Genomic DNA, 25065 nt, shown 5'->3' on the forward strand with positions numbered 1-25065 from the left:
TTGCATGAAGGGATAGATGGGGAACTCATCAAATTTACAGACAACAAGAAGCTGGCAGGAACAGCCAACACTCCAGAGACTGAACCAGTCTGAAATGGTATAGGGCTTCCTGCCTAAGCAGAGGGTTTGACTTGAAGGCCTCCCAGACCTTTCCAATTCTGTCATTCTATTATTCTGTTATTATGAACTGCAATTCTAGTGATTCTAAATTCTAAAATAAGAGACAAGAGTCTTTTTAAACTACACTGTATCATAGTTTATTTATGCAGCATAAATCCCTCCTCAAAGTATTTAATACTCAGGTAATGTTACATTCTTAGAATCAGTCTTAAAGGTTTTTTTTATAAACAAAGATCAAAGGGAGAAGACCAAACATATACCAAAGTGTAATTTAAAAGATTGAACACAAAGTCAAAATAATTAATCTTGATTTCTCTGTGTTATTTCTAAGATTAGAAGCAGTACAGAGAAGCTGTCATTAGAGAATGGACCATTGTCTTCATGTCCAGCTTGTGGACAGAAAATATATATCGATGTTCTTTTACCAAAATTTTTGTTTTCTCACTCACAAGTTCTACCTGCATTAGGGTGCAAAAGCTGCACAAAAATGGACCTGCATTATAGATAGTCCTTGACTTATGACCACAATTGGAACAGGAACTTCAGGCACTTAGAAATATGGTTATTAAATGAGTCATGCCCAATTTTACCTTTTTTCTTATGATTGTTAAGCAAGTCACATGGTTATTAAGCAAATCCAAATTTCCTATTAACTTTGCTTGTTGGAAGCTCCTGGAAAGAGTGTAAATAGCACTTAGCACTTAGACTTATATACCGCTTCACAGTGCTTTACAACCCTCTCTAAGTGGTTTACAGAGTTGGCATATTGCCCCCAACAATCTGGGTCCTCATTTTACCAACCTTGGAAGGATGGAAGGCTGAGTCAACCTTGAGCCTGGAGACATTCAAATTGCCAAATTGCAGGCAGCCAGCAGTCAGCAGAATTAGCCTGCAGAACTGCATTCTAACCACTGTGCCACCTCAGTTCTTTGTAAGACAAAAATATGTGATGTCTCCTTTGTTTTTCCATGTATTCATGAATAAATTCATAAGAAACCCTTGAGGTGACATTAGTGTTGCTTCGGAATGTGAATATATGTATACTTTTGCATGCAGATACTGCTGTGTCATTGATAATTTGCAGTGAATAATATAAAAAAGTACTGATATGAAATTAATGTGAATTGATTAATGGTTTCAATATAACTAGATGGCAATATTTCTTATTCTTTTTATGATTTTGTTATCTTTAACTTCTTTAGCATTTCTTCATACCCCTTTTCTGCATTCTAACCACTGTGCCACTGTAATTATTAAAACGGTGATCACCTGACCTTGAGACACTGAAATTATAAATACTTGTCTGTTGCCAAGCATTCACATTTTGATTCCACTGTTAACATTTCTCTGTACATAGAATAGATTCATATACACACATTTGCAGTCTGAGTAACAGTTTGGAAGCTGTGAAGTTAATTCTTATAAAAGAATTCAGAGCAAATGAATTATTTCTCCCCCTCTCATGTGGTCTTCTCATAGGTACCTAACTGATCCCTGATACAGTGAGACATCCTACAACTATGATTTGCAGTATTATAGCTCTGTTGACTCTACTTGTGGGAAGCCGGTTGTGAAGTACACAATGGTTATCATGTGACTAGGGGATACTGTGATGGCCATAAATATGAGGACTGGTCATAAAGATACTTTTTCAGCACTGTCAACACTTTGAATAATCACTAAACAAGATAGTCATTAAGTCAGGCCTACAATATGCAAAACTGAAACCAGAGTTTGTAACAAAACAAATTGGAGGATGTAGAGATTGGAAATTTTTAAAAAAATCTTATACACTTCTATGAAGTTGCTTCAGCAATGATTTGCAATCAACTGAGCTCTTAACAGTACAAATGGCAGTACATCCTTACTTATTTAAAAAGGACCATACAACCATGCCTTTAGATTTAAACATTGGTGGCTGTGTGGCTGATATAAATGAAAACGAAATTTAGAGTTTTCATCTTCTGTTTCTGTGACTTAAAATAGGGAAAGAATTGTAGCAGATTCTTGAATAGGGAAAACAATGGCTGCCCAGATTTCCTTCTTTGTTAAATGTTAAATAGTCAGGGATTATAATCTAATAAAAATGGGATGCTAAGTTAAATAGGCTTTTTGTCTGTTGCATAGCAGCAGTTTGTATTATGATCTTACTATTGTTGACTTAGGTGGATTTAAGAATTTAACAGCTAAGAGAACAGGTCTATATTTTTCTTCAGAATCAAGAATTCAATATTTTTAGAAGATCAGAGTACCGATACAGAATCAAACTCCAATGACATTGTTCATGCAGAACTTTTACTAAAAAGAAACCGAGCAGATGCTGAATAGCTTTTGTCCTGATGATGGACTAATTACCACTCTTCTGCTCAATGAAAGGGCAATGATATTGTCGGTTTTACTATTAAGAAAAAAAATAGCTGTCCAAATAACAACACTCTAGGTGAGTGTTATGAAATAGATGTCAGCCGTTTTCAGATAAAGGTGGCAGAACAAGAGGAGGTAAATGATAAAGTGTAAATGAGGCTGATTAAAACCTGTGGACAAAATGCTGAGAGTCAAGAGGAAAAAGGGCATATGACACATCTAATGTCAGTCCATATTATGGATAGGAAGAAGCAAAAAGTAACTGGATTTAAATTAGGCAAGAAAAATCTGAAGTTTGGAGTAGCACATTCAATACGTGCATTTAAGGGAAAATTTTTAAATTTGTAGAAATATGGAGGGGAGGGAGAAGAATCTGATATCCATATACTGACTCAAGGACTTAATAGTTCCTATCTCCCATTTGACAGATATTTATGAACAGACTACCTGAGAGAATGTATTTCCTCCCACATCATAAAATTGTCTTGCATCAAGTATCTTTATCAATATATTTCTCTTGTAGATATTCATAAATAAAATCAGTCTCTCAATATTTGTGTTGTGCCTCCTTTAACAACTTTTCTTTTTCTTTTTAGATATGTTATCTAATTGTATAAGAAATGAAAACGTTGACACCATAAATTCTACAACTCTTCCTGGCCATGCTACTTTTGCTAATACAGATCACCAGTTAACTTGGGTCAGAGTTAAAAAAAACAATTGTTTTCTCTCAAAAAGCTGTCAGATTTTTCTACCCACATTCCTTCACGTTTCACTCTCCCATTTCATTCTTCTTGATGGCTTTCTGCATTTGATTCATGATGAAAATTATGCAATTCATTGAATTTATCCAACATTCAACAACACTGATAATGCTTCTTTTCTCATAATAATCTCTGTATTATCAGGCAAGATCCTAAGTGTAGAGTAGTAAAACATTATTCCATAGGTAGTTAATATCTAAAAGAATTCTGCAAAGCTTTAGATTCAAAGGCAAAAAGTTATTTTAGGATACAGAGGCACAGACATATAGCACCTGTCTGCAGCTCTTTATATAAACTGTCTTGTAGAGATCATAAATCTGCCTTTCAACAGCATAATTCCAGGAAAACAGGCACTAAGAGGTTGTAGACTTGTCCTATATATGCCCTTCCCCCACATTCTGAAGCCTTCAATTCAAAGTGTGGCACAGCCTACTACATAGATAGACAACCATAAGTTATTCAAGCATTTGCCTGCTCTCAGACATTCGCACAGAATTTGAAATATTGGAAATTATGATCAGTACCAGCTGGGCTGCATCCAAGTACAGCTAGCACTGATCACAATTGGTTGCAAGAAGTGATCTATTCAGAATATATCACCAAATAGACCAGGGGTAGTTGACCTTTTTATACCTACCACCCACTTTTGTATCTCTGTTAGTAGTAAAGTTTTATTTAACCGCCCACTGGTTCCACAGTAATGGTGATTTATAAATTAGGGGACAAAACCCCTACTGCCCACCATGAAAGCTGGAATGCCCACTAGTGGGCGGTAGGGACCAGGTTGACTACCACTGAAATAGACCATTCCTTTCAATAATCAGTAATCACAAAGGGTTCTGCAAGCTACCTAGCATTTTAGTGTCTTGGTACTATAGATGAAGTAGAGTCAAAATCCATGACTGCAATGTCTGGAATTTTAAGCCTTGATTCTGGCTTGCCTCCTGTGCTACTGCCTGATTAACTCAATAGTACTTCATCTAGATTTTACTTTGTCCTTCTGTTTCTCAGAAGAAGAAGAACCAGAGAAGAAGGCCATAAGAGTCTAATCACATTTAATTAACAGACTAACAGAATTGGAGAGGACTATGGAAGTCTTTTCGTCCAATCCCCTGCTCAAATAGGAGACCCTAAATTATTTCAGACAAATGGTTGTCCAAAGCCACAGGTCATTTGGGTTAATTATTATTAGTGGAAACAGTAGTTGTCCATTTCCTATGTCTGCTAATTAAAAGAAGGAACTGCAAATAGTTAAAGCTAGGTTCTAGCAATACTAAATGATTCACCCAGGTAAATAAATAAATCCTCCAAGTCCTATGGACCAGGTGATTAGAAACAGATGAGTCCAAGTTAATACTTACAATGTTTGCACATCTTTCTTAATCTCAGCAGTCTGTGCCTGAAATGAGCCATCAGGCTATCCATTTAGGTTTTTAAGATGGTGATTTGTTAGCCAGCTGGCCTTTTCTCTTCACATTAGATTGCTTCTGGTACTAAATATGTGTGTATGTTGTTATCAGTTCCTCAAAGAGATGACGCACATAGAGATTTCTTGCTTCTTCTTACATTTCATATTCACCTTATTCTTAACTGGCCTTTCTACAGCAGTGCTCATAGCTGGTGGTTGTCCTCATGTACTAAAATGATGATCACAGTAGTTATTTAGTTTATGATTGAAGGGAAGAATTAGGAAATAACAGCAGGCATGTGATTTATTAACCTTTCCTGCTGTACCAATTGCTGATACATTCACAGAATAGAATTGCTGTGAGAAAGTGTTGGATCCCTTGTTAATGAGTTAGTGTTTGCATTTATCACTAACTGAAAGAGGAAATTCCAGAAATATAAGCTGGGCATTTTTAATGCTCAACCTTTTAAGCAGCTATTGAATTAAAATTTGAATTTAAGATACTCCTAGAAACCAAGCTCCTAGAAACCAAAAGCCTATCTGTCATGTAAGAAAGACAACCAAATACCACAATGAAAAACCCAAATATACAATATAATTAAGGCTTTCAGATACAAGATAATCTCCAAGTCAATATTGGTATGGGCACTTATATAGTCAATATTGGTATGGGCACTTAGGCGGGCAGAAATTCAATTTTAATTGAGGAGCAAAATACCAGGCCAAAATTATCCAACAATGAATTTCTCTTCTAAATCTCAACCTTTAGACTTGCCAACCGACTGCCAGACAGATGCAGGTATAAAATATGTAGAGGGGGGTGCTTTCTGTCATATGCAGAGATAGATACTCCATTCTATACCTTGGAAGGGGAAAAAAATAATCTTTTAAGAACAAGATCGAAGTTGTTAGGCAGAGACTGATAAAGGAAGTAAGTTTTCCCAAACCTCTGGATTAAGGTTTCGAATTTCCAGCAAAAGGGGGAGTCCAGGAAATCTAAAGTAGAAAAATAGATGCTTCAGGAATTAAAATTCTAGGAAGAAATTTGGCGTTTTAATTTTGAAATGTATTTCCTTACGCTGTGTAAATTTCCGGTGATAATTCACAAAGTGTTAAGCTTAGATTCAACCAGACTTGTTTAGACCACCTATTTTTCAGAATCAATCTACAAGTGATCTTAAAGTTCATCTCTGCAACAAATTGTAACAGGTAGTAATCTCAGCCAGGACAGCTACATCCTCTATTACTTTTGATGAATGGATGCAGCAACCTTGGATTTATCAGAAAAGCCAAGCAAGATCAGGAGACTCAGGGATTTATGCTAGGCTCAATTTTGTTTTAAAGCTTTCTGGAGGTAGCAAAAGTAGTTCTATATTGCTACCAAAAATAATATAGAAATGTCCATAAAAGCAGTGTTGAGTTTGATTAATAAAATCAGATGTACAGATGCTTCCTGGGTTCCATAAGACCTAATTTGCATAAACCTGACAAAATAAATTTGTTTATTTCCTAAGAAGCCATAAACCAAACAAATTTCTCCCACTTTCCTGATCTAGAATGATGAAGGGGCATATGACATATGAATGGATTCAACAGAATGAGATATTAGGTTGGGCAACATCTTTACAAGGAGCCCTTATTTACAGACTTTCCCCTGCTGACCTCAGACCTTCAAGGTAGATCAGACTAGAAAACCAAAGTCATGCAGATACAACATTACTTTTATTATAAAGTTATAACAACAAAATATTACAATCTCTTGTCTTTGAGGTCATTCCTTTTACCCATTATACCCAGGGATCCAACAGGGTTAACTACCGGTTCAGTGATTTACAATGTGCTTCCCTGCATGCTGCGCGCATGTGTAAATCTTCGTCAGCTTGCTGCCTGGACAGCTGAGCAGCCCTGCATGCAAGGAAGCAGTGTTTGAAAAAGCACTTTTTCCTGGCTTTTTCAACTGCAGCTGTGCCTCGCACAGCAGCTGAGGCTGAAAAAGCAGGAAATAAAGGTCAGATAAGAACCTGTGTGGGTGGGTGGGCCAAAACAGCAGCAGACATAGAACCAGTTCTATGTCTGCTGCTCTTCAGAGCAATCGGTTCTACAGAGCTGGACAGAACCGGTAGAATCCCACCCTTAGCTATACCATCTTTTACTTAATCATTTTTCAGGATGGTTATAAATTTGGTTTGGGAGCAGCTGCTCTATTTGATTTTTTTTAAAAAAAATTGTTTTAATTGCATGGTTATATAAACTGGGGAGTGACTATAAAACATTTTTCTTGAGATAGAAAGAAGAAGAAAAACACATTATAAAACTTGTATACCTATGTATGTTATATATCTCTTATATTATTTATACACACATACTTTAATATACACCACATATATTCTCTCTTTTCTACTACATGCCATAAATATTACACACTTATATATGTGTATCAAAAAAAGCTTGGTACAGTGCAGCATTATAGCTAATTAGGTTAATCCTGGATGCAAGTATACTATTTGAAATATATTAAGGACAAGAACAAAAATAAAACATTTCAACAATGAAAATCTGAAGTGACTCTTCATTAGCACAGCATACTACAGTAAAACTGCATTACAAGCACTACATGAAGTCAAATATAAACATACATACATATATACACACAACACATAATTTTACATGTATATACACAAGCACATAATACCGTTTCACTGACGATGAGAACCAAACATAGATACAACACATTGCACAGTGCTAAAATGGCATGATTATACTGAATTTTCTGTTATATTGGATAACTTCCAGCTTTACTCTTAGCATGTTATCTGAACCAATCAGTTATTAAAAGTACACCTCGCTGTATATATTCCTTTTTTTGATAATTACTCTTTTTCTGTATGGATTAGATCCTTCAAAGTACAATTTTCACAATACTATGGCATTATATGATGATAGTTTAATCTTACCCTTTTTATATAACAGATAACTAACACTCCTATTTTCCCCATAACAATGAAGGTTTTTTAATGAATAGGATTATACATACAGGTAGTCCTCGACATATGATCACAAATGGGATTTGAATTTTCATTGCCAGGGGATTGTAAAGCGAAATATCATTTAACAATTGCAATCTCACCACTCCTAGCTGATGTTGTTAAGCAAGAAACATGTCTCAAACAGAGAGAGTCCTGGGTAAGGAGTGCAGGGGTGCTAAAGGGGGACGAAGAGGCCCTAGGAAACTGGGAACAGGTTGAGCATGAGATGGGTGTATGTGCTGCAGTATGTTGCAAAACCAAATCCACCCCTGGAAGTCTCAGACACCCCGTGTCACAATTCCTGCAACCCCTCCCACCCACTTATCTCCTCATGCCATTTCTGCTCTTTTGGCTGCCCTTGCAGAGTAACAGTAGCAAACGTGCAAGGCCTTCCACAGGGTCAGCCAGCTTCCATCACACCCAGACCTCTACTTCACCCACAGCATCATTGCTGCCAAAATGCCACCTGAAGTCCCACACTATTGACCTTTGCACCTCATGCTGTTTGCCAAGCCACACGACCCATACTGTTCCCAAGCCACATGTTCTATTCTCACAAACCTTCAGAAACCTTTGAGTCTTTCCCAAGCCTTGAGAGAATGGGTGTACTATTTAGAGGTGGAATGGCATATTCAATTTACAGAATGAAATCTTCTGAAGCACCTAAATATAGAGCTCCTGCCATGGTGAGTTCATTGGTGATATCAATGGCCGGTGGCGTGGGCTTGAAATGGTATTTCTCAGTGGCAATAGTGGTGCTTGGACTGAAATAGAGGCCTGGGTGAGATGGCAGCTAGATGAGACTGCTGAAGATCCTGGGTTTCTACTTCAGCCCCACTCTCAGCGATGGTGTGAAAACATGTGCTCTACAGGTCAGCCAAAAGGGTATAAATGGGTGGGGGATGAAATAGTGCAGTGTCCCTTTGTTATATGCTGAGGTAAGTTGTCAAACAACCAAACACCCAAATTTTGATCATATGACCATAGGATGCTGAAATGACCAAAACTTCAGGCATGAGTCATAAACCCATTTTTTTAGAAAATGCCCTCCATATGTCATCTTACTTGCTAGGAACTTGGTATTCCTCACTCTGTATTTTTTCATGTTTTTCTCTTAAGCAACAAAACCAGATCAAAGGGCCATTATTTCTCTTTCCTAAAGGCTACCTATCCCAACGTTTCAATTAGATATTTCTGCAATCCTTTTACTTATAAAATGGGCTAGAAAGTTTCTTTTTTAAGGTGCATTGCTGAAATCCGTCTTAAGGAGGTATAGATATCTGAATGTGTGTTTGTGTGTATATGTACATTCATTCATTCATTCATTTGTTCAGTTGGTCAGTCAACACGTCACATCCAGTATTGTAATATTTTGTTTTCCTTGTAAACACATTGTTTTGGATTTTTTTCCTTGCCAAATCAATAAGCTTTTAGACCTTATCCTTTTCACCACTGCAAGTAAACCAAGTTTCTATACTCTGGAATATGCAGAGTAAGAAAACAAGATTTAAAATAATTCTCAGTATTATACATGCAGGAATAGTTATGCAATGATATCCATTTCTCACAAGAGTCAGTAACCTTCACATTGTAGAATCCATCATATCTTTCCTAAACATTTAGATAAATGTGGTTTTAAGAAATTCTTGGCTGTCTTGTTTGTATTAGCTTTCTAGTATTAGGATGGCAGGAAGCTAAGTATAGCTCAGTCTATTTTACTTCTCTTTGGTCTGCAAAATGTTCTGTATTAATTTGTGGACAAAATCTTTCTGCCATTCCTATTATTCTGTTCCAAATTTGAACCAAAAAGTACTGTGAGTTTTTCTTATAAATGGTGCAGATATTTTAGAAGCCTTATGATCAGCACTTCTTCTGCTTCTCTGATTTTTGCAAATCTAATTGTGTTTTGCTTGATAATGATACAACTGCTGACTACAAGCAAAGCTAAGACAAATAATTCATAATCCAATTTTGATGCTTTTAATTGCTCAAGCCATATCCAAGTGATTTTCCCCTTAGAAAAAAATTGCACATGCATATTTAGTTTTTAATCCATTTTTATTAACTGAATTTAAAAAAACAACAAAAATAAAATACAGTATACAACAAAAACATAGAAGTGCACAAAATGTATATTTAAAGATATGCATATAACAGTAAATTGAGGCATGATCCATTATAGTCATTTGTTGTTGTGGATATACATTTATTTTTAAGAGAAGTGTTGATAAGGATGCTAATTTTTGGCACTTTAATTTACACACACACACACACACACACACACACACACACACACACACACACACACCACTCATATAGCTTATCAATTCCAGCAATGATTTCTTCTACATTAAAAAATTTCCCATCATTAGGAAATTCCTCTGAATATTTATCCTATTCCCTCAAGCATTCCAATAGGTTATGTAAAACTTAATGAGATTGGGAACCTTGGGAAAATGGCTTGTTATGAAAAGAGCTGCCATTTTCAAAAAACTCTGAAACAAAGGAATAAGACTAAGAGATACAGAACTGTCCCTTTCAGTACAAATATTCACAGGCCCAGAGTTTATGACATATTAACTATATCTGCTAATTGTACCTTTCCAGCAACAGATAGATAGACAGTGGTAATAGGCACATACAGCATTACTGTATTTCGTAAGACATAATTGCTTTTGTATTTTGATAGTTTATCTTTAATGACTTTGGAACTTCTTCTTAACTCACTGCTGAAATAGGACAGTGGCTATGTGCATTGTTCATTATATAGAAGATTACTGGTCAAAACCCAGCATAAATATTTTGAAAATTATTGTTTTTCTTTTTCTATGCTAGTCAGTTCTACATGTGCTAGATCAAGATGTGCGCCATTTCATAGGGTTTTTTCCAATCAAATAAAATTGTTTCAAACCCAGCGCCCAAATAATCAGTTTGATCTACTATTAAAACCCACCCACAGTTCTATAGTTTACAGTAATGTTTTTTCAAAAGTAGCAAATGTAAGATATGTATACTTCAATCCTCAGAATTCAGGCTAGCTGGGGAATTCTGGAGTTAATGTCCATATAAAGTTGCCAAGTGAGAAAAAAAATGATTTACAGTATCTCCAACACCCCTGCAAATACTCCTGGCATTTCCATCTGCTTGTAATGTGATACTATTAAAACTGTCTTTGGCAATGACCAAAGGTAGCAAGGTGAATTCTTCCACCTCGCTATCTGACACAAATGAATGGTTGGGTCCTAGAATCAATCTTTTATGTTATTATTACATGCATTAGTTGGGTGATGTAGGTAAGCACAGTCATCAACATTCAATTGAATTATATAGTATCCTGATGTTTTTTTCCCTTTCTTAAGGAAAGAGATGAACTAGAATTACCAGCCAAGATTAAGTAGGCTAATTCTATTACAGAAGATAAAAAGATGAAACAAAATATTCTTCACTTCTTTGTTAAGTGGTAAGAGTAAAGAGATATCATCAAGTAAAGAGATATTAATATTCAAGAGCTGAATTATTGGAGGGGAGATCCATTAAAGGAATTAAACAGTGCAGAATAAGCTTTGCAAAGAGCAAGCTTTTGCAATCACATGTGCAACAAGGACATGTTGCCAATACTCAACATACAAAGGCAATTTTCCCTCTTCTAGTTGACAGTGAAAAGTGTTTGATTTAAACAATTACTTCCTCCCTTAATTTATTTTTAATGACCCACTGGCGTATTGCCTAGAAAGGTAGCTTGATTTCAGCCAGAACTGCTTTTTAACATTCGTCTTGAATGGCAGGGTAATAAATGAGATGTACTTGGGCATCTCTCTCAGTAGGAGCAACATCTAGCTGACCTGTCTGGGCTCAGAGGTTAGCAGAGTTGGATCTGGTTAAGAGCTGAGTAGTTCCCACACTCGTGGCTAAACTGAAAATTTTTAAAAATGGCAAATCATTTCTGATTTGCTGCCAAGAACTCAGGTAAGTCCATGAAGTTGCAAAGAATTATGTTTGTGTCAGAAAAGACTTTACATAGGTATTTGGTTTCCAGCTGATTTAGGAATAAGGAGAGTAGGGTTTTCTGCCTTCTAATACTTTCATGGAGAGGGGAGGGAAAGGAAGGGAAAAATTCCAAGTTAGAAATTGTATTGCCCACCGCTACATATAGATTGTTTTTCCCTGTTGTAAGGATGATGGAGCCCATATTTTTCCAACAAGACTCAAGCTTTTGAATCATTAAAATAGACCTCCTCAGTTTAATTAGATGTCATATCATTGTAATATACAGTACTGCTTAAATATTCTTAGGCCACTTTAGGGACAAGAGTAGAGAAACTAGAACTAGAATGATCCTAGCAAATAAAACGAATTAGTATGCTGTGTCAAACAAGTGGATTATCTATCTATATGTCTGTCTTCTATCTATCTATCTATCAATCAAGAGAGAAAGAGAAAATATTATAGAAAAAGAATGGCATATTTACAAGTAAAATATAGAATCCTATTAAATATTCCCCCTTCATCAACCACTTTATCTTTTTAGAACAGCAATCTAATTTACGTAAGAGCTTCTCATCCATAACATTGTTAATTGTGGCTACAGCCTTGTACCTCCCTTTGCTTGCCTGCTGTTCATTATAATTATTTATGAAACAGTACTACCCATCAGGGAGTACAGTTAAACAAGGATTCATTTAGCTAAGCTGCAAAATGGACAACTACCAGTTTAATCAAATACGTTTCCCATTCAGCAGTATTCTGAACAAAATGTTTATGTAATCAATCTGGTGTCCATTGTGCACTTGCAACTAAGACATGACACAACCAAACATTGGAACTGTCAACAGAAATACAGATATTATGCACACAACACACACACAAAACACACACATATACAAACACATCCATGGATCTATATGAATTAACTTAATACATTAATATAGTGTGGTTTTGGTTCATTAATTTTTTTGTGGTAGTTTTATTCATCTTTTGTTAAAATATATAACAGTTTATATGTTCAATGTACAAAATATACTAAAACAAATAGTCAAATGAACAAACATTTAAACATTAACTGACTTTTTTTTAAAAAAACTGTTGGGCTGGAGATAGGAAAAGAAATATTAAATATTTGAGGTGCAATACTAACTCCTCTGTGTTATCTCAGAAGACAATATTTTCTTTCATTTTTTTGTCAAAGAGTGAAATGGAGATCTGAATAAGAGGATTTTTCCTGGCAGTGCCCACAATCTAAATTGTGTTAAAGCAAGTTACCTTAGACTTAGAGTAATTCTTAGGGGAATTCCATATTACAGCCCAAGCTGCTGGTCTCCCATGGCGCTCCCTCATCCAAGGCTGGAAATTGAGGCCTACTTGCAGTGAGTTGAGTGTAGAGCTGTCCTGCTGTCTGGTTACCAAAAGACCTATTCATTCATCTGCTTCTTTCCATCCATGAAAGGAAGGGATGCTTCACTATCTGGTTCCTGTGTGTCTATGAGTGCTTGTCTTTATTTTTAGTATATGTTCCCTCCTCGGTAGTCCCCATGTCTTTCCTTCACTTTCCCAGATGTTTCCACAGATAGATGCCTTCATGCCTGGTTCACAGCTGAAGTATCTATTCTGATCAGGTTATTTTACCCCAAGATGCTGGTTGAGATGAGGTGGCACCAGTGGAAATGGTGATAAAAGAAAGTTTCTTGAAATGCAGCAGTAGTAAAGATAGCAGCACAATACCTAAGATAGACATTTTTAATTAGACAAATAATTTTAAGCATTTTCCTGTTCTGGCACACTTTTCAATTTGAACAATTGCTTAGCAAAAGCATTTCAGTGGGTTAATTTCCAGGATTATGATTAAAAAGCCCTTGCTTTTGTTCTAAGCTCTCCCCAAAGTTTAAATAGATTAATGCAACTGAACTGAAAATGCCAGGTTACAAAATGCTTAAAACAAATCTTTCACAATCTTACCATTCTTGTTCACAATGATGAAAACATGACTATAAAGCATGAAAAAAACAAAAACATTCCAACAGTAGCATTAGAATACCTAAGATGTCTAAGTCAAGATTTAAGCAAAACTAATTTCTTTCTTTTTTGTAAATATATTCTTTTTCTAAGATGTTTATGTTCATGGCCAGTTTGCATGAACTTCACACTAAGCAATTTCACATTGTAAGATTTTAGTCCCATCTTCCACATTTTAAATTTTAAATACTACTAACATATGCTTGCTATATGGTTAAGTCCTTCTCTTGACTCAAGGAAAAATAAGTTTATTTAATGAGATACTAAATCATTTTGACTGGATCAAACTGATTTAATAATCATGAACATAATTACAATTAACAGCAAGCCATTTTTCTGACACATCCTTCCTTGCAGTTGTGAATAGAAAATGGGAAATAAGTATATGAATGGAAAGTTTGAATATTAAATGTTGGTTTTTTTTCCCACTTAGATACATTCATGCTACTCATGCATTTCACTGTGACATGTCAAAGGTTCATCTTTTAATGTCAACCAGGAGTACAGCTATAGATATCTATTTCAGAGAATCTGAATTCCCTCACCCATCTGTCTTGTTATTCCCTCCTCCCATTATTTATTTGTTTTATTGTAAACATTCATGTTCTGCCTTTCAAGAAAAGTTGCATCAACTCCAACAAAGAGCTCTGAAATCACAAGTATATCAGTCAGGAGAGAATGTTGCTTGGAGCCACCCACTTCATTTTAGGAAACAAAAAGCCCCTTATTTTCTGCAGGAATGAGGTTGACTATAAGAAGAATATACATCATGATTTGTCACATATCACTGGAAATATAGCAGCTGTTAAACTGAAAACCAGGAAAGTGCTTCCAATATATCAACACTGTAAATATTTGTTACAACTTTCAGTGTAGGAATGAAAATAAGTCTTTAAAAACATCAATGTTATGGGGTAAAAGAAAAAAAAGAAAAAGAAAAGTATAACCAATGCTCAATACCTGCTGCAAAATGTATATATGGACAGTATATATATTTGTTTATATATATGTTTTTTAGAACCTAAAAATTTTAGAACCTAAAAAAACCATGTTTTTTCTTTCCAATAATCTAATATTAAAGAAAGAAATCACTGTTACAAAGAAGGTAGCAAAGAGTAATTCCCTTTGTGACCTTATTGCTTTGAAGTTCAGAAACCATCTTTCTGCCAGCAACAGCATCACTAAAATAACAGTGTGTGTAAGCTGTAATCCAATATGTAGCTCCTACTAACTCCTCAAAGAGTTACTCTACTCAAGGACTTCAGTTCAACTTACCAGGCAGCCTCTAGCTCTTCAATCAACCTTGATCTTTTCTCCCTCTGAACATCTGAACTGGGAAAACAGATTCCTTACTACAACCTCCTTCACTTCAGTGACCTTGAATCATTCCTTGTAACTTCAGCAGTCTGAGACTGCTAAATCCATATTTGCTCCTTAACCCCTTACAACTGTCTCTCCCCAGACTATAAGACCAAATAAAACCTTTATTACAGTCACAGGGCAGCATAAGAAAGGTAGGGTAGAGTCTTGAAAATAATAGAGCTGTGATGGCGAACCTATGGCACGCATGCTGGAAGTGGCACGCAGAACCACTTCTACTGGCACATGAGAGGTTGCCCGGAAGAGCCCCACTATGCATGTGTGTGTGCCACCCGCCCACCGATTGTTGGGTATCTGGCATGCATGCACGGGGTGCAGGGTGTGCAGGAGATGCATGCACATGTGCAGAGGCATGCGGCATACATGGGGGGGGTCTCACGCACATGTGCAGACATGCGGTGTGCACAAGGGGATAGCGTGCGCATGCACAGAGCTGCATGGTGCAGGGGATCGTGTGCACATATGCACAGAGAGTTTTGTGTCTGTATAAAGAAATTCAAACCGGGACCATGCTATTTTCAAAAAAGATATTTTACTTGTATTTTGTGTGTGAAAACCCAAATAAAACTTTATTTAAAAAAAGAAAAAAAGAAATAATGGCTGGAAACAATTCAAAGAGAGGATCAAACCTAGAACTAAAGAGACATTTCCTAACAATCAATGAATGGAATGGCTTGCCTTCAGAAGTTCTGGGTGTGCTGCCACACTGGAAATTTTTAAGAAGAGTTTGGACAACCACTTGTCTGAATGGTATATAGCAGGGGTGTCAAACTCAAGGCCTGCGGGCCACATCTGGCCCGCAGGCTTTGGGTTTTTTAATTTTGGCACATGGGGCAGTTGTGGAAAAGGCAAAGGACTGGCCTGTGCCTCTGCCAGCAAAAATGGAGCTTGGCAGGGCTGTGGGCAGCCCACCCAGGCCCCATTTTCAGCCTGGACGGCCTGCTGCAGCCCTCTGCCAGAGAAAATGGAGCCCAGGGGAGCCATGCATGGCCCCTCTGGGCTCTGTTTTGCTGGCAGAGGACTGGCAAAACAAACAAAAAAGCAAAACAAAACAAAAGGAGAAATGTTTCCCTTTGCATTTGAGCATCCAAGAAGGAACAGGAAAGGAGAAAGGGAAACAGGAAAGACAAAGAAAAAGGAGGAAAGATGAAAAGAGAGGAAGGAAGGAAGAAGAAGTGAGAATGAAGAGGGAAGGAAAAAGAAGGAAGGAGGGATGGAGGGAAGGAAGGAAGGAAGGAAGGAAGGAAGGAAGGAAGGAAGGAAGGAAGGAAGGAAGGAAGGAAGGAAGGAAGGATGGAAGGGGAATCCTGCCTTAGCACTTGGCCACCATTAGATAGCAAGGCTCCTCTGGAGGACAAGGGTTTGATGCTCTTCCTGGTCTCACCTTCCTCCCCTGGAGACAATGGATGCCCCCAGCCCCATCCAGACCACCACATGTGCCCCCGATATAAGTGATATTGAGCTGGCTATGCCCACCCTGCCATGCCCCCAAGCTCAAACACAACCCTGATGCCACCCTCAATGTAATTGTGTTTGACACCCCTGGAACAGAGTCTTCTGTTTGAGCAGAGGGTTAGACTAGAAGACCTCAAGGTCCATTCCAACTCTGCTACTCTATTAAAATATGAAAATAATTTCAAGATATTATTAATAATTATAACAATAGTACTAAATCAATGAGGAGTAAAATTATAAATATAATATGTACTTGTCTCTCCTAAATTAGGAGTTCCCATAGGTCACAGTGATCATTCAATATAACTGAGATAAATAAAACCTTGATTAAATGGACCAAATATGAGGAAGGTATGTTAATGATGAATCTAAATTTTTGTAATGTACATACTTCTTAGGGGAAAAAGTTTGGTGTAGTAATTGAAAGCACTAGGCTAGCAACCAGGAAAATGTACGTTCTAGGTCCTACTTAGGCTCAGTCACTCTTTCTTAGTCCTAGCATTATCCCTAATGGTGAATCAATTCACCATTGATTCAGTTTTGCCTAAAAAACTGCAGGGACTTTTCTAGTCTCCAGGACACTAAAGTCCACCCAAATGTGTTATGTGATTTATATAAAGTCATCATTTACATAAATTCCATAAAAGTGATATAAATTATGCAAACTATACATTGTCCTGAGTGCTTTATCAAGTTCAATGTTTCACTGAATTCATTCCAAATTCAGATATTTTTTTCCCTTTGCAGCCCAAGACTAAATGTGCCTGAGAATTAATGTCATAATTAACTGCTGCGTTGAAAATACTCCACCTTCCTTGACAGAATAAGTGTAAAACAAATAATATTTATTCTATTTAGTCTTTATTAAAAGCAGTTGCTTTGGGACTTTCTGCCATTTATGGAAAATAATATGAGAGGTCTAACTGGAAACAAACAAATCATTAAATTTTGATAAAATTCTAAAAGTGACATCTAAGTGAGGGATTTTTTACTATTTCAACGAGGTAATATGAAATTGAATTCCCTAATAGTTTTAATTTACTTTTCTTTTTCAAGTTTCAAACAATTCAGTAGACTCTTGCTCTGCCTGTTTTATTCCTCAGTGCTTGGATTTCTGGTTCTACAAGCAATTTTATCAGGATTTAATTTGTGATTAATTCTCTCTACTTTCCACTTATTTCAGGAACAAGAAACAGTTTGAAAATGAATTAAAGCTTCTGTAAATCTCTCTAAACTCTGAAGATATTGCTCTGATTCTTAACCTTAATTGTTGACAACGGTTTCACTATCTCTACAAGCTCTCTCACACACACATTTAATTCTGTTATAGAATTTTTATTCTTGGAAATTAAGTATCTCTCCACTTGTTAAAACTCATAAACTCCATGATGCCTTTTTGCTCCAGAGATGATAGAAAAAGATAAAGCGAAATTGAAAGGCTAGCAATCTTTTTTTTTTTTTTTTGCTCGGTGTTCTTTTGCAATATGCAATACCTGGCCACTAACAGCTTCGCTGCTTTATGAAGCACTCACAACTTTGCCATAATAGCGGGCCACTGAAGAAGAGCCTGATGCATCTCCAGTACAGACTGTACAGAATAAAATCAACTGCATAATTAAATGTTGCCTTCCTTAGTACTTTTGACTTTGTGACTATATAGTCTAAGACTTACAGTTATAGGTAAGAAACGATACTTTTTTTTGTTCCTTGTTGCTAGTCAGAAGAGACGGCACAACATAGGAGAACAAACACATCAGGACTAGATACAGAAATCCATCTGCATTTAAAAGATACAGGCCATTCTTTTGACGACAACAAAGTCCATATTTTGGACAGAGAGAATCACTGGTTTGAAAGAGAGATTAAAGAGGCCATCTGTGTCAAAACTGAACAGCCCACCCTCAACAGAGGGCGGGGAATATGATGTCATCTATCTTCAGTCTACAACACAGTCCTTTCAACAGTTCCAAGAATGTTCCACACCAATTTGCACACTCAGGTTACCCTGATGACACAGATAAACATCCAGGTTACCTTAATGACCTGCTAAAAGAATGCAAATGACCAACTGTCTGCAAAGAGTATAAATCCTTCCATTCCCCACCATCCAGTCAGAACTGAAGTAGCTTCTTGGATGAGAAGCAAAATGTCTTCAAAGAAAAACCAGAAAGTCCAGTTGCCTCTTGAAAAAAGCATCTTTGGGACAGGACATCACCATGGTATTCATTGGTTGGTTGGTTAATGCTGTCATCCTATACAATCCTGAAAGATCCTGGGAAGATGTGTGACTGCTTGGATTCTTGGCTCCTAATCTCAGATCTTCATATCCAGCATTTGATGAGTTTCTTTGATCACGCAAACATATACATGACCTGTAATGCTCCATTTTAGTGCATTGCATTTTGATTTGAAGCAAATTAATATTCCAACACTTCCAACATTAAAAGAAGAAGAAAACATTGTTCAAAAGATAGTTATGTATTCTGCCCTAGAACTATCATCTAGGCCAGGGCATGCTGTATTACACACAAACAGAGAGAGACACTGTAGCTAATGAATGAATGATTTCTTATAATCTAAACTGAAGTGCTCTTGTATGGCTTTAGGTGTAATTTAGCATTAACCTTAGGCAGTCAAAAGTGTGAAGGACAAGCTATAGTATCATTTCCCCAGAGATTAAACACTGTGCAAAGATGAGCAATTTTTCTATCTTTGTCAGGGTATTGAATGACTCTCATAGTGACCTTTCCATCCCGGACTTGCAGCACGGTTAACTAATTTGAGGTGTGCAGCAAGTATCTCCAAGGAAAATTGGGCCATTTAAGCATGGACCACTTAAGGTATTAGTGCACTTCTCTCATTCAAAACATCTACAATTGCTTATTTTGAGGCAGCTTTTTCCTATCAATCATTTCTCATATACTATGAAAATAGAATAAAGCAGTTTGAGAAAATCTCATGCCCTTGACTGAAGATAAACATGCTATGTTGTAGATGTCTGCTTGGGGAAAGAGAGCCAAACGGTCTAGCAGTTAAGACACCAGACTAAAAAGTGGAAGACTATGAGTTCAACTCTTGCCTTAGCCATGAAAGCCAGTTGGGTGACCTTAAGTTACTCATGCTGTCTCTCACAGGGTGGTTGTTGTGAGGAAAATAAGAGGAGGAAGGTATGTGGAATATATTTCCTGCCTTGAGTTATTTGTAAGAATAATAAAGGCAAAAATAAATAAACAAACAAACAAATGAAAAGCATTAAAATAGGAAAGGAGGGAATGCTATTAAAAATGCAGCTTCAAAGGCATCAATCCAACTAGTATTACAGCTTAAGTTATCTTGGTAGGCTTTTGTCTCAAAGGTGAAAGGTGACTTCTGGCAGTATATAATTACAGGTAGTCCTTGACTTACGACCACGATTGAGCCCAAAAATTCTGCTGTTAAAGAACACATTTGTCTTGTCAGGTCTTTCTCACATCATTATCAATAGGCAAGTGACTCTGCAAACAATTCTGATCACTCTGTCTATTTCTTAGGTCAAATAAACAATAAACAGATTTTTCTCTGTGAATGACTATGAAATATGTACTCATAGTGTTCATCCAGCTTACATTCCTTTTGATATAGTACCAATTCCCAATAGCCAACTAAACTCGTTAACTTTCAATTGCCTCTGATACTACAAAAATATATTTCATTAACCTTTTCCCAACAGGAAAAATGAAATCACTATAGATTAATTTTATTTGATATTAATAAAGTACTTAGATCAATATGCATTAACTCATAATTGCCAAGAAGAATAGCTAACCTTGAAAAAAAATCACTGAATGATGCTCTAAAAATATTGATGTTCTGTACAAGAATCAATTTACTCCAACAGTAAGCTAGAAAGTGAAGCTACAATAATGAAAAGCACACTGAATCCATTTAGTAATTAAATATTAAGTAATATCCCTCAAATTTTGGAAACAGATCATTTAGACATGAAAAACAGGAGAATAAGGGTGCAGTTCTGCTTGAAAATTAGACTAAAACTGCTAATAATCTCCTCCTGTATGCAAGCATGTTAGATCTTTTTTTTTTATTTTGTCCACAAATATAGGATATATTTTCCACAACATTTTCTTCAATTTTTCTTTTTTCTTTTGCTTCTTTCATTATTTCTTTTTTTCTCCCATTTCCCTTTATGTTTCTTTATATCATCTACATTGGATACATATGCCATAGTACACAACCAACAGCACCCACAGGGAAGTTATCTAAGCCCTGCCCATTTATAAAGGTGTGTGATATCAATGAATATACAAAAAGAATGAGATTTCAGTCCTACTGCTGTGACTATAATCTTTGTAAACAACTATCCAGGGAACACTACTGTCCATCACATTAAATGTGATTTTGAGTTCTTTTCCTCATTTGCAAAACTCTCACTGGTCCTTCATTGTTCTTGCAAATGAATAAGAAAACAAAACATAGATTTAGGCACGTGTACGTATAAAAATTACAATAATTTTCAAAAATATATCAAGAATTGAATTTTGAGAGAGCTTTTCAAATGTAAATAACTGGTAGAGATACATTTCAATCTTGTTTTATTTTCTGGACCTCTTTATTGCATTCTTCAAAAATAAATTGCCTACTTTCCTTGACTATATGTGAGTAGATTTATAGATGTTCACTTGCAGATGATGGACTGGTTTTTTCTATAGAAAAATTTTGAAGGACAGCATGTCAAGTTCATGTATCTGTTCCCAATACTACATAGCAGTTTAGAGAGAACAGAGGAGCCTGCCTTGTAAAATGTTTTTTTTCCTGGAAAAAGGAACACATGTTTATGTCCATCACTAAAGGTCAAAATTGGGAAATGGAGATCAAAACAGAAAACACATAGCTAATTATTAAGTGAGATATTATAATTAAATCTATGTGTCTTATTAATATTTGACAAAGAAGTGGACATGGAAATACCTGGAAACAGTACAAGAGAAAGAACAGGAGAAAAACTACAAAATACCAAGACCTGCAAATAGAAGTAGAACAACCATAGCAAAAGAAAGCAAAGATAGTACCAACAGCAATAAAACTTGGGGTGCAATCCCAAACATCTGGATCCCACTTTAATACCATCAAATTAACAAAATCACCATCAGTCAATCATTAGGAACAGCTACACCCTGCGGCAATAACTTTAACACCATCAACCAACAGCATCTGTCTATCCCAGGTCATTGGGAAGGACTTGATGGGTGGATAAAAATGCCAAATCCAGTCTAAACATCTGTCTGACTGCAACAAACCAATAACAATGAAGAACAGTTGAAATCTCCAGAGGGATGCTGCCCATTTAATAGAGTACTCAGTACATCAAGGCTTTGGTTATATCTGTCCCGAACTACTACATTTTCTGTACATATTCTTGAAACAGAATGTTCTTCACACAAAAGTCTGATAATGATTGGGATTTATATAATCCAAGAAGTATCCAAAACCACAACAATCTTCTCATACCTCTATATGTGCAAGCAAAATGTCATAAGCATTTGTATGTCTCTGGAATCAACATGCTTTTTGAAACCAATATTCAACACAAAATATCCCACATACATTAATCACCCCAAATATTAGCAACCTCACCTTTAGCATCTACATATCAAGCTTGCATAACTTGTAGAGAGCAGACATAAATGAAAAATCACTGCAAGCCACAAAGAAATACCCAGTATGCCAATCAGCTATTTGGTGACTACAGGAATGGTGGCAGCACTAAAGTTGGTAGCAGTGGTGAGACTTGGAGCCACCCAGCAGTGTGTTTCAGATGGAGGTGCAGCCTATCATTAAAAGTAATTACTTTTAAAAAATGGGCTTCATAAGACAACTTCTTAGGCCACATATGGTTCGTGAAGCCTATGCTGTGCAGTCCTTCCCTGAAGTATGTTTTGCCATGCTATCTGGGTTTCAAGTATTCTGAATGGAACTCTGTCTAACAGAACAGTTTGAATTGCATGGAACTTGGAATTTGCTCTGATTGTCTAAAGTAGGAATTCATGATGCAAGACAAGCTGGCAAATGCAGTGCTATGCAGAGGTCTTGGTTTTATATGGAACATGATGGAGAAGAACTTCTTTTTTTACTATTTCCCATTTGAAAATATTTTTCCTTCAGTCTGGGCTTAAAGTGTTCCTCCTTTGTGTTGTCACCTAGTAATTTTTCAATCTTCCTGCTGATTCCTAAGCAGAATAAAAAAAAGGCCTAAGAAATTATTTATTTCCTGAGGGAGATCTACAATTTACAGTTGGAGGGGATGCCAGCATTGTTTTTACAGCACTATAAAGCAGGCAAAAATAATAATAAAAAGTAAGACTAGCACATTCATTCCCTATATCTCTGCCAAAGCCCTTGTGGAAATCAGGTTGGTCACATTCATCATTCCTTGTGAACAACCATTCTCTATGCACAAATAAGCTTCATCTCTGTGCCTAAAATTTGGCATGGCTATTCATCATAGTCTGTCCCTAGATAACAAAGTTACAGGATCATTAAAAAACAGAATAAAAAAGAAATAAAGCTAAAAAAAAATTCCTCTCTACCGATTTCTATGAAGTCCAACATGCATCATTCTCTCATAAATTTCTCACTTGCATGGAAAACTTTCTCTGATTTTTTAAAATGGAAGGGGTTTCCCATTGCGCACCATTGACCTTCCAGTCCTAGAAACTCAAATAGCCTTAAACCAAGCTGCTTAGTGTTTGAGATTAGAGACGCATTCATCCGCAGAAGTCTGAAAAATAGATGTTAAAATTTCAGTGTTTTATTAAGGACTAGACAATTTGTTATCCATTAGGGCCTCATTTCAGAGATATTTTCTTACCTAACCAGAGAAAGAGAATAATCACATGTGGGCAAAAAAGTAGTGGGAGAAAAAGAAACTTGAACTTCCTGCCAGATTCCCCACTGAGTTTTCTTGTGGGAAACTGACAGGAACCATCAAAAACCTTTCCTTCCTTACCCTTTCCTTTCATTCTGTCATTATCTTTCTATTCAGTTACCTTCTTGGCTTTTTTCTTCCTTCCTTAGAATTCCTGATGGCTTCCCCATTTACTTTATTTGTAGGAAGATGGCAAGGAGAAAGTCAGTGGAAAGCCAGCAGGAAGTTTCAAGTCCAAAGCCAGCAGGTAGCCAAATGACTGGTACTGGATGAGGGAGCAAGGGAGAACATGGGGTTATGGATCAGAAATGGTATATGGGATGGTATCGTGGGAGTTAGAAAGGGTGGGGGAGGAAACCCAAGAAGTACTGCAAGCAAGCAAGTGGTGGTGATGAGTGGTGGAGGGAGCAAGGGAGTGCAAGACTAGCTGGAAAACTGTCATGTAATGTTATAAATGAAGATCACAAGACCACAGCAGCAATAGCAGCACAGTAGCAACAAGTAGTACTAAGGAGCCACAACATCTCCAAATATCATTCCTGCATGAGTAGTCATGAATCCTGGGTTTTGGATACATTTTATAAATCAGCCCATCTGAGGTAACTTGATTCAAAAATTGTTGCACTTTAATGCATACCCCCCCCCCCATTAAAGGTCATGACAAGAGTTTTAGAAATATATAGATGTGCTATTTAATTATTAAGGTCATTAAATAAGAAGTATTGTTTTTTTATCTAGCTCATAGAAACCCTGCCCAGTGAAGACATGTATGCTTTAATAAACGGCAGGTGGGTCCTGCATTCATGTCCAAAACACTTCTTCCCAATCATTTCCAAAGTGTACTCAGCTCTCATATAGATAGGAGAGAAAGATCTATGCAAATAAAGATCTATGCAAAGGTTAAATCCAATGGATAATTAAGTCCCAATAGATGAAATATTAAATATGTATATCAAGCGTTTGATGCACAAATTCACAAAGTTAGAATGCTGGGTCAGTATCTTTACTGAATGATCAACCATTGGAGCAACCTAGAAAAAAGGCTGAAAACTAAGCAGATCCACATCAATCCCTTTTCAAAATAGTAACTATTCATGTTATATCTGATTAATCAATATAATAATCTTTAGAGAAGTACATTCAGAAACAAATAAATGAGGTCCTACCTCCTTGAAATTCTGCTTTTTTCTGCGACCTACCAGCTCCTTTCTTGTTTTTACATTTTGAAAGATTTTCTTTTTACTAATTTTAACATTTGTTGCAAGTCTTAGTTCATTGTGAGTCTTAGCTTTCTTCATCTTTGCAAATTCAGGCTATTTGCTAGTATTCTGCCTAAGTCATTTGTTCCTCTTTTCAGTTTTCATACTGTACTTGTGCTTTTTGTCTCTCAATTAATCAATGAATTTGTATGCAACTATGCTGTTTTAATCTGGAGATTCATATTTTTCTTTCTCAATGGTATTGTTCTAAACTGGGCTTTTATAATCTCATTTTTCTAAGTTTCCCAAGCTTCTTGAATTTTATATCCTCTTAAGATTTCCATCTATGAAGTTCTTCTTAAGCTTTAAGTTTGTTAAAATCAGTTGTCCTAAAATCTAAGAAACTTATTTGACTTTG

This window comes from Pseudonaja textilis, chromosome 2 (genome assembly GCF_049901715.1).
Source record: "Pseudonaja textilis isolate UNSWEBS1 chromosome 2, rPseTex1.2, whole genome shotgun sequence".
In the NCBI taxonomy this organism is placed as follows: domain Eukaryota; kingdom Metazoa; phylum Chordata; class Lepidosauria; order Squamata; family Elapidae; genus Pseudonaja; species Pseudonaja textilis.